Raw genomic sequence first — 18,395 nt, forward strand, 5'->3', positions numbered from 1 at the left:
TAAAGCAGTCAAGCTTTAATTGTGCCACAACTGCGAGGAAGTCAATATACAATGTATTCAGTGAAGCAAAATTTTATTTGGGTGCAAAAAAGGCAGTAATCTTTGGCTGTTTCACGTTCTTAACAGGCCCGAGCAACCCCTGCTCTAATTTGACCAAGCAATGCATGAGGCAGTGGTTGTCGCCAATGCATTCAACCTTATTTCGCAGCAGGTGTAGGTACTCCCGCATCTGCACCATAGTTGGCACTTCACGTGGCTTTTCGTCCGCCAGTTCTTCGTCCTTGTCGGGGCCATCGACAATGTCAATTAGTATCTCTGCATCCGTCACTGGGACGACCATGGGAGCAGTAGCGTCCACCAACACGAATGTCTCGAAGTCGCCTTCTACCTCCTGGCTAGCAATTTTATGAACAGCCTCGTACAGATCGCTGCAAGTCTGGTCGCCGTCAGGCTGGTCATCATCAGGGTTAGTGACGACAACGCTGGAAAAGCTGGCATGCGCAAAGTAGTTGGCAACCTTCGAAGGTGCGAGTTCTTTCCATAAAAAATTCAGCGAACAGACTGCACTAAGCAAATCAATGTTGTACCTACCTCTTGCTGGCGTCACACGCTGTGAGCATGCACTGCAAAAGAGTCTTGCAGTACAGCTTTCAGGTGGTCTCATTGATGCCCTGATCCATCGGTTGCAGCACTGCGGTTGCGTTTGCAAGCAAAAATTCCACAGCGATCGTCTTGAGGTTGTCGATCTTCCCGTGGCTCGGACAACTGTCAACTACGAAATGCACTTGCCAATTCTTTGCATCGAACCGTTTATCCAGAAGGCACACATTGTCTTCAAAAATAGCAGCAGTCATCCATGCTCGCTTGTTACTTTTGTAGATGCATTCCTTGGGAATATTTGCATTTCGGAAGCACCGAGGCTTCTTCGCCTTCCCCAGTATCAACAAGGGAAGCTTGTCCTCACGCGTTGCATTGGCACTAAACAGCACCATGACAGGCTCCTTGCTGTGTTTTTCTTCGGATGAGGATCTGCCCGCGGTTGTGAGAATGCGATTTGGTAGCATCTTGTAGAACAACACATGCTCATCTAGGTTGTAGATGTCTTTGTCTTCATACTTTTCAAGCAGAGCTTGGAGCCGATGCCAGTCTTCTGCACAGACTAATGCTGGGGGTAGCGTTTACGCGCGGATACGTGCACCTCATGCGACGCACCGAGTCTCCATACTGTGAGGTGTGCAATGTGACTGCCCTAAGTACGTGGAAGAGCGTGAAAGGTTGGACAACAACCTTAAGCATCTCGACAGCGCACCGTTGTCGGAGGATGTTATTTTAGGCCCTTGGCCAGATGCTCAATCGAGTTTGAAGGCCATCCAGGCATTACTGAACTTTTTAAAAATTACTGGCCTGGATTGTAGATATTGAGCATGCCAAATTGCTTGCCATATCTTCTACATCTTCCTTCTATCGTCATCGTCACCCATCATGCACCTCTTTTTTCCCTCTTTCTCTCCCTCTTCCCCTTCCCGCAATGCCGAGTAGCTGGCTAGAGGAATATACCTCAGGCCGACCTCCCAGCATTTCGTATCATTAAACTTCTCTCTCTATCTGGAGCCGATGTTGGCACCATACGTCTACAGTATCCCGGTTCACGACTGCGCTTTCGCCAACGATCGACTTCGAGGTCACGCCGCGCCGTTTCTTGAACCGCTCGAGCCAGCCATTGCTGCACTTGGAATCTTTATGGCTCATTTGGAGGGCGAGAGCGTCCACTTTTGCAGTTAGTGCAGGTCTATGCATGGGGAGATTTGCACTCCTGGCATTCTTCAGCCACTGTAGAAGTACACTTTCCACTTCGGGGTATTCCGAAAATTCCCCTTTCTCTTTGCCAAGAAGCTCTCTTCAAAGGCATCCAGCACAACTTCCTTGTTTTTCAATACAGTTGATAAATTAGATGGCGGTATGCCAAATTCCTCTGCGACGTTTTCTGCTGGCCGCCCTTTTCCACTTTTTTAATCAGCAGAACTTCTTGCTCCAAAGTCAGACACTTTCGCCCAGAGACAGACGGAGCCATTTATCACTGTAGACCACAAAAGCACAAGTGAGGCATGCCTAACGAAGCACTTAATTACACACAATCACATGGTTTGCAGCACGAATTCAAATGCACACGCCGTCGGTGCCAAAGTGACTGAACACAGCAGGCGACACAAAAGGTGGAAGCTTCAAAATGTCGTCAGGGCATCTTGCTTTCCTCGTCAGTGCGCGCTGGTGATGGTGACGGTTGTAATCGCGGGCTTGTCATCAGCTTCACGTGTAGTGGAAGGAAGGTGATTAGAGTTCTGGAGACCAAGAAGCAGGAACCGTGGAGGGGCACCCGTTGGTGGAAGACTGTGCACGAGAGGGCAGGCCGGAAGAGGGCAGCTTTGGAGGAGCAGTGGAGTCGAAACTGGCAGCGAGGAGGTGAGGACTTGACGTGAAGGCGAGTGAGAGGAGTGACTGGCGTCCAAATGGCTTGCAGACTGGAGAGCGAATGAGAAGGGGAAAGCAGTGGCCGCTTTTATAGGGAGGGGTGCGGAGGCCACGGAAGACTACGAGCGGATCGTGCTAGAAAGCACTGCGAATGCTGCGGCTTGAGTGTGAGGTTGTGTTTGTTGTGCTCAAAAAACGATTAGCCACTCATCGTGGGTATGCAATGCGATCGTGAAAACTGAGCGGTTTTGCAGTAGGGGCTTTGCATGATCACTGGGAAATTTTTTCCCGAGATGTGCAGCCATGAAGTTTGCGAAACGAGTTTTTCGGCGCACCGGTGTCGACGACACTGTGCTAATTTTACAGTTCGAGTGTTGGTGTTCGCGCACTGTCACGTCCACGCCATTGACAAATGTGTAGGGACAAAATTCAATGACCCTACCATGCATTTAGATTGTTTGTGTAAAGTTGGATGGTGCCAATCGAGTATCACTGGCTTGAGAAAATCGCCGGAGAAATACCAGTTTGCGTTGACCCGCCATGTTGACAGCCTGACTCGCCGCTGGCAACGCCTGGATTTTGCATGTTTTCGGCAAGTTATTGATCGATTTGCACCGTTAAATGTGCAATGAAACTAGAGACAGTGTTTTATTGCGATGCAGGCCAATTATGGTGAGCGGCAAGAAAATTTCTAGACCGGCTTCCCCAAAGTCGTCTTCCCAGTTTGTCACCGTAGCTCCTGGCATTGAACATGGCACTTATAATCTGAGGGACACTTTTTGTATGCTTTTTGGCACATTTCAGCTCCAGAAAGAGCGGTAAAGTTTTGCTCCTCGAACGCACCCCATGGAATGCTATGGTACAAGTCTGCCTGCAATCTTTCGGCCACTTTTCAGTAATCAAGAGACCGCGGGTTTTCTGGCATCGCTTTATTTTCGTGTGGATTCTATCACGGGGGGCACCAGCGATGCGACTGCGACCGAGATTAATGGTATGGGCGCGCTGCGACATGGTTACTCCGCAGTAAACAGCTGGGAGCACTCTGCACTCGCTTGGTACCCGTTACTAGGCGGTCATCAGCCGTGGGTTTGGTACGTTTGTGGCCTGTTCTGTCCCTGCATGAGACTAATTCACCGGCGGCACTAATTTGACACTGCATGCGCAAAAGGGTTGCCGCTGCCAATGCTTCCGCTCGCCACTTCGCTCTAAGCAGGTCAAGCTCTTCATGCGCTTCGAGTAATGCGGCTTATAATGCTGCTGCATTTGGGTCGGGACCAGAAGAAATTTAGAATAAAGCGATATTTTGAGTAAAGCGATTTCGTTTAATGAGGGATTATTCTACCTCTCACTGCCCCATCTCCCGTCTAACTTGGCACAGAAATAACCATTACAAACAGGCTTTCTGTAAGGTTATTTCATGCTCATTTAAAATGTTCGTATGTCTTGTTCAAAATAAAACAAAGTTGACCATCAACAACAGGGAAGAAATACTACTGAGAACGCCATCAAAAAGGGTAGTCATGCCATCTGTTGCTAGGAAAAGACACCATTGCTGAGGCGGCATTAAAGTAGAACCTGGCTCATACGTTCTAGGAAAAAAAATTAAGAGAGAAACATACCATCTGGGAAAACGTACATGCCGAAGCTACTAAAAAATGTTGCAGCTCTACCTTGTGGGGTTCTCACCCGTGCTATTGGGATAAAGAAATGACAACACAGTAGTGCAAATAATCACAAGGGCATTTATTGCACTTTTCAGAGACTGATGCCTGCTAGCCGAGTTGCTATCCACAAAGCATGCTGATGGGCGCGCGACAAATCTAGGAAGTCCGACTCACCGTGACCAGATAGCGAGCAAATATGTTTGCCCCATGCTGGACACCAATGCCTGGTCGTTCGCGCATGTGGTCTTGCGAACGGTGGCGCATTCAAACGATTGTGTTCGTCCATTCGTCGTGTTCGTCCATTCGTCGCGAGGTAAGCCTCGCGAGACAGTCTTGCAGAAGCATGGATTGGCGCACGCACAGAATGTCCGCGCCGCTTGCAGACCCTCGGCCAAAAAGGGCGAGCCTTCTCCTTTTTGTGCCCAAGTAATCCCGCCATTAGGTGGCGCTAGCAGAGCAACACTAGCAGAGCAACACGCAGTACAGCCGGATTACAGGAGACGGGAGCTATGCGAGAAAACAACATATCAGGGCATGCGTGAGAGTCGTGCATCCCCACATTCCCCCAACCTTAAATCACCACATATTCCGTCAAAACATGTCACACGGTCTAACATCAATGCGTACTTTGCGAACAAGGTAGTACATGCAACAGTGGCCATGCCGAGGAAATGTGTTCCCGCTGTCCATAACATGCGAGCCGACATTATACTTGGGTACACCTCCAGCGTCAGCTGGTCACAGCAGCAGCTCTACAGACTGGACGGAACGATTCCAGGCCAGGACACACCGGAAACGGTGACACCCTGGTCGGTACGAGCAAGTGTTGCCCGCGCCAACGTGCCCTGCGGATGAGAGCTGCAGTAGCTGTTGGTGGCCGCCGGCTTTTTTCTCCGCCGCCGAGGGTTGCGAGCTGTATTATACTTGGGTACTTGGGTACTACATTATACTTGGGTACACCGCCAGCGTCAGCTGGTCACAGCAGCAGCTCTACAGACTAGACGGAACGATTCCAGGCCAGGACACACCGGAAACGGTGACACCCTGGTCGGTACGAGCAAGTGTTGCCCGCGCCAACGTGCCCTGCGGATGAGAGCTGCAGTAGCTGTTGGTGGCCGCCGGCTTTTTTCTCCGCCGCCGAGGGTTGCGAGCTGTATACAGGTGACCGCCGAAGTCGCTGCGCCAAACCGGCCACAGCATCACCATTGCCCGGGGTGGCTCGATCGTAGTCCGGGTCAGCAGCGCAGACGATGTGCAGGTGACAACAAACCAGGGGCGACTCCACTCACGCTGTGTACACTCAACGCACTCGGCAAACAGTGAAGTAGTGCAAGGGAGAGGAAGTCTGCATGCGCATCGCCCACGTGGTACAATGTTCAACTCGGCTAGCAAAAGATCGGGCGGCTACTCAGATGCTAAGTTTACGTGAACAAAGCTCACTTCCTGGAGTCGAATGAGTAATTTCAATTTGTGCAAGGCTAACTAGAATGAGGGAAGCAAAGTGCAGCACCTCGACGCCACGGTCCACCAGGTTGTGTCCCTCCGCGTGCAACAGGCGGCTTCGCAAAGCCTCAGGCCTAAAGCGTCGCTACCCTGATAGCAACCGGCATCCAAAAAACAACACGCAAAATGGGCGCAACACAGGCAGCAGCGAGGAGACGTCAGCTCTGTTAGGTGGTCCTAGCCCACTCGGTGCACACAGCATCCAAGTTGACGGAACTCACCGTCCCAGACGATGTCGGAGCGCCCGGTGCCAGGCCGAAATACCAGTCAGCCCATAGCGGCACCCGTGGCCCGCGGCCACCCAGCTCCATGAGCCGCGACGTCATCAAAGTCAAAGAGATTGAAAAAGCTATTTACATAAGAAATTCGGACCACCCATGAGGCTTCCGTACTAACTCGCTTCAAGTTTGCCAATTGCTCCGTGGGCGCTAAGCCTCGCTTTCCCACGATGTAGACCTCGTGGCTCTCGCACACATGCACGCGCACACACACACACACACACACACACACGCGCACACACACACACACACGCGCACACACGCACGCACGCACACACATACACACACACACACGCACGCAAGCACGCCCACTCGTACCGATGAATGTCGTTTATAAAAATCATTTGCATAAAGGCTTAGCATGTTGAAAAGTTCAAATGCACTACAGCCATCGTTGCCACGCTCAAGAAAGCACTCCGACGACGCTAGCGATCAAAATCCACGCTATCCCTATACTTCAGTTCCAACAAAGATCTCGAACAAAGCAAAACTGGTAAAACTATTGTCCGATGCCCCAAGAGGTCCACGTTGGGCAGCCAGATGTGGGGTTTTCACCCATGCTCTTGGGACAAAGGAACGACAACACAGTAGTGCAAACAATCACAAGGGAGTTTATTGCACCTTTCATAGACTAATGCCTGCTACCCGAGTTACTATCCACAAAACATGCCGATGGGCACGTGACAAATCTAGGAAGTCCAATTCACCGCGACCAGATAGTGAGTGAATATGTTCGCCCCATCCTGGACACCAACGCCTGGTCGTTCGCGCGTACGGTCACACGAACGGTGGCGCGTTCAAACGATCGTGTTCGTCCATACCGGGGTAAGCCTTGTGAGACCGTCTCGCAGAAGCATGGATCGGCGCATGCGCATAATGTCTGTGCCGCTTGCCGAACCCAAGCCAAAGAGGACAATTCTTCTCCCTTTTGCACCCAAGTAATCCCGCCATTAGGTGGCGCTAGCAGAGCAACACTCGCGTTATCTCTCCTACTACCCTGCAAGCATACCGATCGCAGCAGTAAAGCCACGCGGCAAAGCCGGGTTACAGGAGACGGGAGCTATGCGAGTAAACAACATATGAGGGGATACGTGAGAGTTGCGCATCCCCACAACCTGAAAGGTGAAGCATTGATAGACAGAGGAAAGTGTTATACTATTAAATGAAGTAAGGCTCGTAGCTTTATGGGTATTGTAAATTGCAGTAAACATCTGCTTACTAATAAAGGCATGGGGTAAAACGCCTAAGACGTGAAGAGTGTTCACTCAATGACTGCGAGCACTTGTCGTCACAACCCTGGCATGATGAGAAGTGCTGGGAGCAGGAGGCATGAACGCTTGTCCCAAAGATAATGTTCCAAGCTGTCCCTCCCTTCAATAATTCAACTACACAGCATTTCCCAAACTTAGCTAATCACGTGACATCCAACACTGTCTGTGCATTGATGATACCAACTTTCGGTTGCTGTGGGCTGCTTCTATTTCTGCAAGCGATGCCCTCAAAGAGGCAGCAGGGAATGGTGGCGTGTTTGGGTTACTGCCTAATGAAAATGTGCAACGAGTTTTCAGTAGCATGACGCCACACATACTGCGAAACAGATAGGTTGAGATGCTTATCACAGTTGGGTTAGTGGCGATAGCTGTGAATGCGGCATGCAATCACCCACAAAAAGATTTGCTGGTACTGGAATAAGAAACTGAGTGCATGCCGCCGTTTGATGTGACACGGGCAGGCAAGTACTGCAGAGAAGCTGCTGTAGTGGCTTGTGTTCTCGATTGCGCATACCTCGCACCTTCTCTTGTTTACATGGGTCCTACCAGGTGTAATACGTATCATACATTTGCTGCTCAGGGATGTAATGAATGTTGTTGCTGAAAGATTGTGCTTTATGGGAACGTATCAACTGGTAACAAAAAAATAAAAGCGCAACTGTAGTGGGTAATTTTTTTCATTCTTGAATGCAAACATTGGCACTGAGAAATCATACTAAATGGGATCGTATCAATGAGGTTCTACTGTATATGTATAGCACAGTTCAATCTCGTCAAACACTGCTTTCAAGGTGGCAAAGGTTGATGCGTATAATTACTAACTGTCATCCGTGACTCATTATAGTAGTAGTAGTGATGAAGATTGAAGACTCGTTCGACACTTCATCCTGGCTCCTGTGAACCCGAGGAAAGCCTTTCTCACATTAAAAAAAAAAAAAAAATTGCAATATGGTATACCTATGTGCAAGTCTGCAGAAGAAGCACCAGCACCAGGAAGTGAACCTGAAATCATCTAACAAGCGCTGCAGTGCAGAATGTGCACGCACATACAAGTTAAGGCCTTTTTGCAAATTGAGCATACAGTAAAACGTAGATATATCGAACCTACATATAACAAATTATTATATATATTGAACAGCTGTAAAATCCCCTTGAAAATCCCATGCAAATGCATAGGGCTAGTGCACACGTACATAGAACGGCTGTTCACCAGCACATTCAATATATTGAACGTGGTGCCATGCCGAAGACCTCAAAGTGCACTTCTTCTGGCACCTGCAGGTGGGGAAGAGAATTGTGCTTACGGAGGAGTGTACACTGAGCATGCGGCAAAGCAGGAAAGTCTATGTGGCGTTGAGCGAAGAAGAAACGAGGTGAAGTGTCACAACAACGCTTGCATGTCACCCGCATTCATGAAATGGAACATCACTGTAAGTTTTCGTTTTCTTGTGTGCTTCTTGCTCGCCCCGTGTATGCAGTCAGTTGAGGCCCGTCGAGCTGCTTGCCTAGCCCGCACGCTACCTCGAACGTTAACGTTCCTTCCTTCCGATTTTGGAGTCATTTTCCGCAGGCAATGGCTGGTGCAAGTGTAAAGAATTAACTTCGACTTTGCAATGAGCTTTACAGTGATCCAGTGTGTTGAGGCAGGCGAGAACAAGTCCACGGCAGCAGATGACTTTGGCATCCAGCACAGCACATTGGGCATGCTTCTAAGGACAAGAAGAGCTACAAGCCACTGACCAAACAAGATTGAGAGCCCGTCGTGTGCGCGGTCCTGCCCACAAGAAAACTGAGGAATGCCTTTCATCATCGTCATCATTATCATCATCAGCCCATTCCATGTCCACTGCAGGACGAAGGCCTCTTCCTGCGATCTCCTATTACCCCTGTCTTGCGCCAACCGATTCCAACCAGCACCCACGAATTTCCTAATTTCATTGCCCCACTTAGTCTTCTGCCGTTCTCAACTGTGCTTCCCTTCTCTTGGCAAGCATTCTGTAACCCTAATGATCCAACGGTTTGCACATTACATGACCTGCCCAGTTCCATTTTTTTTTCTCTTAATGTCAATTAGAATATCGGCTATACCCATTTGCTCTCTGATCCGAACCGCTCTCTTTCTGTCTCTTAACATTACGCCAGCATTCTTTGTTCCATCACTCTGCGCAGTTCTTAACTTGTTCTCAAGCTTCTTTGTCAGTCTTCAAGTCTCTGCCCCATATGTCAGCACCGGTAAAATGCGCCGATTGTACACCTTTCTTTTTAATGATAATGGTAAGCTTCCAGTCAGGATCTCACAATGTCTGCCAAATGTGATCCAAAACATTTTTATTCTTTTGTGAATTTCCTTATCATGGTCAGGGTTCCTTGTGATTAGTTGACCTAGGTAAACATACTCCTTCACAGACTCTAGAGGCTGACTTGCTATCTTGAACTCTTGTTCCCTTGCCCGGTTGATGATATATGGGGTTTTATGGCACAAGGGCCAGGTATGACCAAAGAGCGCCATGTCTGTGGTAGTGGGTTCGCAGTGTAATTATGATTACTATGACATTGGTGTGACGTGGCTGTAAAAGGGCCCTAAAATATACGCTCTAAAGTGCATAAAATCTGTATATTAAAATTATGGCGATGACGTATGACTTGTACTATGAACATGTAGATGCATTTAAAAAGAATGATGCGATAGGTAAAATATATCTGATTATACGAAATGCTAGAGCACTACTGCCTCCTTCGAGCCCTTGAGACACAAGGGCCTGGAGGCATGTGCTATGCAAAACAATTTTCGCAGCAGCATCCTCTAAAGAAAGGAAGCGCTACGAATGCATGGGACTAATAACATGAAGGACCACATCTCTTAGGAAACCTAGGACCGTATCTGTATTAAAAAACGGTTCTGGACCGAGGAACATTACAGGATGAAGAGGAATGTGCTGCCTGTATGCTAAGGAAAAATGTCTAATTCTTTCAGATTCGGCTTCCCGACACTCCAGAAGGACGTGGAGCACGGTCAGCCTCTCCCCGCATCTACCACAGGTTGGAGGTTCACTTCCAGTAAGCGGATAATTATGGGTGCCGAATGTGTGTCCTATTCTGAGGCGACAGAATAGGACATTTGTTCGCCGAGATCTTGTTGGTGAGGGCCAAAAACCTAACTGGGGCTTTATAATGTGCAGTTTGTTATTTGTTTGCGCGTCCCACGTGCACTGCCAGTGATTTCGTAGTTTATTTCGTAGGGAAGGCCTCAGATCTGTGTCAGGCACATCAGCGGTAGGGTTAACAGCTTGCGATGTGATTGACGTGGCCATCTTGTCCGCGAGAACGTTACCTTCGATTCCCCTATGGCCAGGGACCCAGCATATTATGATATTCTGGTTGGATGAGTACGCTTTACACAATACCGAATACAGTTCATTGAATACAGAATTTTTATGTTTGTAGAGTGACATTAGGGCCTTCACGACGCTTAGAGAGTCTGTATAGATTGCTGCTTTTGGAAGCTTTGATCTTCTTATATGCTTCACAGCAGAGAGTAATGCGTAGGCCTCGGCCGTAAAGATGCTTGTTTCCGGATGTAGTACATCAGACTCCGAGAGGGATGGGCCGACGGCTGCATAGGATACCCCGGCATTTGACTTCGAACCGTCTGTGTAAAACTCTGCGCAGGAGTGTTTGTACTGAAGTTCTAGGAAATGCATTCTGATTTCGGCCTCAGGAGCGTGCTTTGTAACTTTTATAAAGGATATGTCACATTGTATCACCTGCCACTCCCAAGGAGGTAAGAGCTTGGTTAGGTGCATTAAGCGATGCTTGAAGAGTGGGATATGCATTTCATGGCTAAGGTCCTTCACACGCAGCGAGAAAGGCTGTCTTATGGAGGGACGATTACTGAAAAGTGTAGCGCACGTCATATTGGTAACGGCATCAAAACATGGATGTTCAGGATTAGAGCGTACTTTAAGGAGATATGCAAAGCTGATGTATGATCTCTGTAGGTGGAGAGACCATTCATTGGATTCGGCATATAAGCTTTCAATCGGGCTTGTTCTAAAAGCGCCCGTGGCTAGGCGGATACCTAGATGGTGAACAGCGTCTAGCATCTTTAGTGTGCTCGGGGCGGCAGAGTTATATACCACGGCACCATAATCTGATCGTGACCGGATGAGGCTCTTATAGAGATTCATTAAGCACTTCCTGTCACTACCCCACGTAGTCTGGGATAGAAGTTTGATTATGTTCATTGTTTTTAGACACTTTTCTTTAAGATGTTTAATGTGGGGGACGAAAGTGAGTCTGTAGTCAAGTATGACACCTAGAAATTTGTGTTCTTTGTTTACAGGTATCTGTTGTCCACACATTTCTAAGCAGGGATCCGGAACCAGGCCTCTCTTCCTTGTAAACAAAACACAAGAACTCTTATGAGGATTGATTTTGAATCCATTTTTCTCTGCCCACCCTGACACCTTGTTCAAACCATGCTGTACCTGTCTCTCGCACACTGCGAGGTTACAGGATTTGAAACCTATTTGAATGTTGTCCACATAGACGGAATACAAGATGGCCGGTGGTAAGGAAGCACGAAGTGTTGTCATCTTAACAATAAGGAGTGTGCAACTGAGCACACCACCCTGGAGTACACCGGTTTCTTGTGTAAAAGGACGTGACAGCACATTGCCTACTTTCACCCGGAAGGTATGATTGGACAAGTAGCTTTTTATTACGTTTAGCATATTACCATGAATGCCCATTTCTGACAAATCTCTCAAGATTCCGTAGCGCCAGGTTGTATCGTACGCCTTCTCCATGTCGAGCAATATCGATAAGAAAAATTGTTTGTGTACAAACGCGTCACGAATATGTCCTTCAATATGTACAAGATGGTGAGTTGTGCAGCGCCCTTCTCGGAAGCCACACTGATAGGGATCAAGCATTTTGTTTTGTTCAAGGAAATGGATGAGTCGCCGATTTATCATTTTTTCAGATACCTTACACAGGCAGCTTGTGAGGGCTATCGGGCGGTAACTTGCCACTGAAGAAGGGTCTTTCCCTTGTTTCAAAACAGGGACCACAATGGCTTCTTTCCATGCCGTTGGAAGGTACCCTGTGTCCCAGATGGAGTTGAAAAGTGTAAGTAGTGTAATTTGTGTGTCAGTATGTAAGTTTCTGATCATGTCATACATGACTCTGTCAGGTCCCGGTGCAGTGCTTTTGCATGTGTTCAAGGCAGCTCTCAACTCGGCAATACTGAAAGGGCGGTTATAGCGTTAATTCTGTCTGGATTGTCTAATTAGTGGCTTACATTCTTCTGTTTGTTTATATTTGAGAAAGGACTGAGAATAATTGGTGGAACTCGACATGCTCTGAAAGTGCTCCCCAAGTGAGTCTGCCTGATCTTGCAGTGTGTCGCCTTCTGTATTTACCAGTGGAAGTGAATACGCTGGTCGACCTCTAATTCTATTTACCCTGTTCCAGACTTTGGCCCCATCTGTAAACGAGTTAATACTCGATAAAAAGTTCTGCCAGCTTTCTCTTCTGGCCTGCCTGCGGGTTCTCCTGCCTTGTGACTTTACTTTTTTAAAGTTGACAAGATTCTCTGCAGTGGACGAAGCGCGTAGCAACCCCCACGCTTTGTTCTGATTTCTACGTGCGATTGTACATTCATCGTTCCACCACGGGACGCGCCGCCTGCATGCCAAGCCACTTCCTTCAGATATGCATTTAGATGCAGCATCTATTATGAACGCTGTAAAATACTCCACAGCAGCATGAGTTTCTAAAGAAGACATATCAGCCCATGAGATGCTAGTGAGAGTTCGAAATTTCTCCCAGTCGGCTGAATCTATTTTCCACCTAGGAGCTTGTGGAGGAAATTCATTTTCTTCGGATGTTCTTAGCAGTACGGGGAAGTGATCGCTCCCGTAAGGATTGCTCATAACTTCCCATTCGAGTTCGGGCAGTATAGACACAGAAACTATACTAAGATCTATTGACGAAAAGGTTCTGTTTGCAAGAGAGTAATATGTGGGCTCTTTCTTATTTAGAAGGCACGCTCCAGAAGAGAAAAGGAACTGTTCAACGAGACGACCTCGCATATCGATACGAGAGTCTCCCCACAAGGTGTTGTGTGCATTGAAATCGCCAAGAACAACATAAGGTTCTGGCAATTCATCTATAAAGGACTGAAATTCAGGTTTGTTTAGTTTGTAATGTGGGGGAATGTAAAGTGAACAAATAGTGATCAGTTTGTTTAGCAGGACAACGCGAACCGCCACTGCTTCGAGGGCCGTTCGTAGCTGCAGATGTTGACACGCTATGCTTTTTTGAATTACAATGGCAACACCACCCGATGATGCGATAGCATCATCGCGATCTTTGCGAAAAGTAACGTGCTGTCGAAGAAAACTTGTGTGTTTTGGTTTTAAGTGTGTTTCCTGTAAACGCAGCACTTTTGGATTGTGCTGGTGGATGAGTTCTTGTAGATCATCAAGGTTTCTAAAGAGACCCCTGACGTTCCATTGAATGATTTGTGTATCCATATTGAAAGAAAAAATCGGTACTGTGTTTACGGAAACGGAGGTGTTGCCTTAGGTTACAGAGCTCTTTCGAGGCCCTGTAACGGGGGTTCTACCCTTTCTGGAGCGTTCGAGGGAGCCTCGCCGCTCCTTAGGCGCTTGGCGCGCCGTGAGGACAGGTGTAGCGTCCATTGCCTCTTGTGAGGCGCAGGACACATGCTCTTGCGAGCGAGATGTTGTCAGGGAGGGTCCCGCCTTGGAGGGCAAGACCCCTGCGCCCACCAGCCCGGAGGTCGATGGGGCTCCCTGGGGGATTTGGCTGCGCCGGCCATTGCCAGCGCTGGAAAGGACCTGGGAGGTTGAGGCAGCCTCGGCTGCGCCCACCTTCGGGGTCGATGGTCCCTTCTCGGTTGACGGAGCAGCGTTAGCTGCAACCGTCGCGGGGGCAGATGGAGTAACTGCCGACTCACTTACTGTGGGTCGGACAGCTGCTGGAAGCCTTTGTGTCGCTGCCCCCTGGCGCGTCACATCGGCAAAGCTTTTCTTGGGCAGGTACGAAACCCGCCTGCGTGCCTCCTTGAATGAGATATTCTCTTTTACTTTGATCGTTACGATTTCTTTTTCTTTCTTCCAGGAGGGGCACGACCGCGAGTATGTGGCGCGCTCCCCGTCACAGTTTCCACAGTGGAGAGCGTTCTCACAAGCTTCAGAGGTGTGTTCTTGAGCACTGCATTTTGCACAAGTTTGGCGGCCTCGGCAGCTCTGCGAGCTGTGACCGAAGCGCTGGCATTTGAAACATCGGAGTGGGTTTGGCACGTACGGCCTAACACGGAGCTTGATGTACCCGGCCTCGATTGATTCGGGCAAGATGCTTGATCCAAAAGTAATTATTAGGTGCTTCGTCTGAATCTCTTTACCATCCCGCCTCATCTTAATTCTTCTGACATTGATCACATTTTGTTCGCTGAAGCCCTCCAGGAGTTCCGCTTCAGTCAGCTCGAGCAAATCATCATCCGACACAACTCCGCGGGTGGTGTTCATTGTATGGTGCGGGGTTACTATTATGTGGGTCTCCCCAAATGACACTAGCTTCGGTAATTTGTCATATTGCTTCTGGTCGCGGAGCTCCAAGAGGAGGTCGCCGCTTGCCATCCTCGACGCCTTGTAACCTGGACCAAAAACATCAGTCAAGGTCTTTGACACAAGGAATGTTGAAATGGTTCGCACTGGTTTGTCTGACTTTTCAGAGTGAATAACGTGAAAGCGGGGGAAGTTTTGGATTTGGCGTCCGAAAAACTGGAATAAATCTTCGGTGCGCCCTCGTTTCTGAGGGCGATCAGGAAGTGGGGGGAAAGAAGTTTCCATGAAAATATATAAAAATTCGGCAACAGTGCCGACCGCCCACCACGGAGCCCTACGCGGGGACGTGGCAGAGCTTGCATACAAGTCTGCACGACGCCAGTCGTACGCCGTCACTATAACCGAATATGGTGTACCCAAGGTTGGATAGCCACACAGGGTTAACCCTTGCCGCCAGGAGAAAGGAAGTAAAAATAAGAGAGAAGGAGACAGGAAAGGTCAAAAAGTGGGAGATAAAGACGAAGATTCGAGGAGGGAGAGACAGGAAAAGGCGACTGCCAATGTTCTCCAGGTGGGTCAGTCTGGACGTGCCGTCTATGTGAAGCCGAGGCCGAAGAGGTGTGTTGCCTCCGCCGGGGGGCCTTAAAGGTCCGAACACCCAGCATCGGCTCAACCCCCAGGATCCCCATTTCCCCAGATACGGCTAAGCCGCGCACGGCTACACGCAGGAGGGTTCAACCCTCGTGTGCTCGGGTACGTGGTGTCGCAACACACCAAACGCCTGCTTGCGCAGACCCCTTGCCCGGTTATTTATCATTATCTTTGTCTTCTGCACTATAATCTTCAACCCCACTCTTACGCTCTCTCTGTTAAGGTCCTCAATCATTTGTTGTAACTCGTCTGCAGTAGATGAATAGAATGATGTCATCAGCAAAGCGAAAGTTTCCGAGATATTCGCCGTCGATCCTTACTCCTAAGCCTTCCCAGTTTAATAGCTTGAATACTTCTTCCAAGCACAAAGTGAATAGCATTGGAGAGATTGTGTCTCCTTGTCTGACACTTTTCTTTATAGGTATCTTCCTACTTTTTTCGTGCGGAATTAAGGTAGCTGTGGAATCTCTGTAGATAATTTCCAAGGTGTTTACATAGCCTAAAACTAGACAAATTCTCGAGAGTCTTGTATCTGCCTCGATGAAGATAAAATGACTGGTGTGAAAATGAAAACAGCGAAGCACATGCCAATAAATGATATGCAAAACACAGAAGTGCAGTTCTTCGCACACCTTCTTTGGCGCAACCATGATGGCAGACCTCGAGCTAGAATTGTAATTAAGTATCAACATACATGTCAGTCACATCATTGCTTCTACTGTTCGTTCCCAGCACTGCCCAAGGCTTAAAAACGCGTGTCTCAGCTTTAACAGTGCTACTAGCAGGAACACTGCCATCTTGGTAAGGAAAGCTTATCCCTATGGAAGGAAAAGCAAAAGCATGTAAGCAAAAGCCTGCTTACAGACTTTTGCACATTATCTACTGAGATGCAAGATAGGGGGCATCTGCTCATGAAGCCAAATTGTGCTGACCACATTCCAGGCGCTCTCATTGTCCCGCACACGAGTTGTGCCATGTGAGTCATGGGCGTGGAGCCGTGTCGTCTGCTATATGCCTGCAGCAGCATTCAGCTAAATGTCGTCTGGCTGGTACTGCTGCCAGTAGAGTAAATTTGCGTTAATTAATTCATCCTTGATGGGATTGACAGCAATGATTTAATTATCCAGTGGTCTAACACACTGAAAACATGTGACATGGCTCCATTACTGCTGGCTTAGCATGTAAAATAACTTCTCATTTGAATTAGCTTTCATAATTAAACCATCATTTTGTTGTCGCCAACCTGCTTTGTAAAAACGTTATCTGTTGCCCTCTTGCGATGGCAATGGCAATGACAATGCTGGCTCTGATGGTCGGCTGCTGCAAATGTGGCAAAAATTATTCTGGTTGTGTAAGCAGGACACATTTACTTGGAGAAAAAGCACATAAAATACTGCGACCATTCATTGTGAGCTGCCAATTGAAACTTTGTCTCAGTGTTTTCAACAGAAGATCTAAACTTGCTCCCAGTGCTGCCATTTGGGTCAAGAACATGAGTGCTGACCAGTCAACACCGAATTACCTGGTGAGTTTAGAATAAAAATAATGAGAGTCTTGGCACCAGGTGGAATCATAGGTTTAAGTTGGGATCCAACTAACTAGAAAAATTAATGGAGGGCCACTGCATAGACCTACTGCAAATTTACAAACAATGGCCAGGAAATGTGCTGTTGTCTGTGCTGCTGTGTATTGCAGGTCAGTCTGGCAATCACATCTTTTATGCCGATCCATGATGCAGAGAGCATCCCAGGATAGCGTTGATCAAATTGAGCTATTTCAGATTGTTCTCTTTACAGCGAAGATTTTAGTAAATAAGAATGGTAGCAACACACGAGATGCTACTGTCATTTGCGTCCACTGCGCACAGCAGCTGTCGGGGTCAAGTCTGAGAGAGAGAGCAGCCAGCACTCAACCGCTGCTATTCCGCCCCACGAACGAAGAGCCAAACTTTGCAGCGGAATTGTTCGGGCTTTTTTAGTGCCACAACTTTTCCCCCCGCTGTGTGCAAATTGGCTAGGCAACAGGGCAGGGTGGCTTGCACTTGCTTTTCACGCGGCAGCAGCGAGCGATCGCACTGCCGCCGAGCCGAGCCACACTGCTTCCCCGTCCATCACCGCTCGAGTGCACTGGCATGGCTGCTCGCCCCCCATGGTGCAGGAGCAGAGGAATCCCCCCCCCTTCACTGTCAGTGATGCATCAAAGTGGTTACACTGCATTAATCGTGAGCAAGACGATTCGCACTTTTGAGTAGCTGCGATCAGTCTGTGCACTGTGCCGAAACGAGGTGAGCATGCGGGCCCACGTCGTAGTTTCGGCAAGTTCGCGACAGCGAGGCGTAAATGGGACTTCACTCGTGGGCGCCTGCTAAAGACGTGACAGTTGCACTCTGTCACTGTTGAGTTTTGATTTTCGAAGTGAAGATGTCCGGAATTTATAATGCTGTAGAAATTAGCAGCATCAACTTTTTGCATGTTTGAACCAGTTATGAACTCCTTGGATGACAAGCCTTGCACTAGGATGAATAGTCTAATGTAGTGTGAGCAAAGACAACAAAAGCGAAACAATCATCCGCTGGAGCTTTGTACGGGAACTACTGCTGCTTACCTGGTGCCACAATGTTGGATTAATGCACAAAAAGCGTGAAACGAGCATTTATATAGAATAAAATAAACATTTCATCATTTCACAAGGCATGTTGCGTCATTATGAAATTGCATGTGGCACATATTTGATTGAGGCTTGTAAAGATCGTTCCCAATCAATTTTAATAATGAAACGATTTCACACGAATACTGCATGCGGTTGAGCTGTAGAAGAAGAAAAAGAAAAAAAAAAAAAGAAAAAGAAAACAATCAGCGCAGCAGGTGTCACGCGTACCAGCTAGCGTTCAAAACGCGCACGCCCAAAACCGAAACCGAAAGTGTGGTTCAGTAATAAATGCTGACGGCTTGGTGTGCTGCAGTC

The 18,395-nt window shown here is 48.1% G+C and overlaps 1 protein-coding gene across 14 annotated transcripts in view; it reads right to left on the reverse strand.

Moving 5' to 3' along the window:
* The window catches only part of faf (ubiquitin carboxyl-terminal hydrolase-like faf), an 819,194-nt gene that overhangs the window by 13,609 nt on the left and 787,190 nt on the right, over window positions 1-18,395 (reverse strand). The gene's annotated exons all lie outside the window — the stretch shown is intronic.

The sequence above is a fragment of the Dermacentor variabilis genome, chromosome 2 (assembly GCF_050947875.1).
Source record: "Dermacentor variabilis isolate Ectoservices chromosome 2, ASM5094787v1, whole genome shotgun sequence".
NCBI lineage: Eukaryota > Metazoa > Arthropoda > Arachnida > Ixodida > Ixodidae > Dermacentor > Dermacentor variabilis.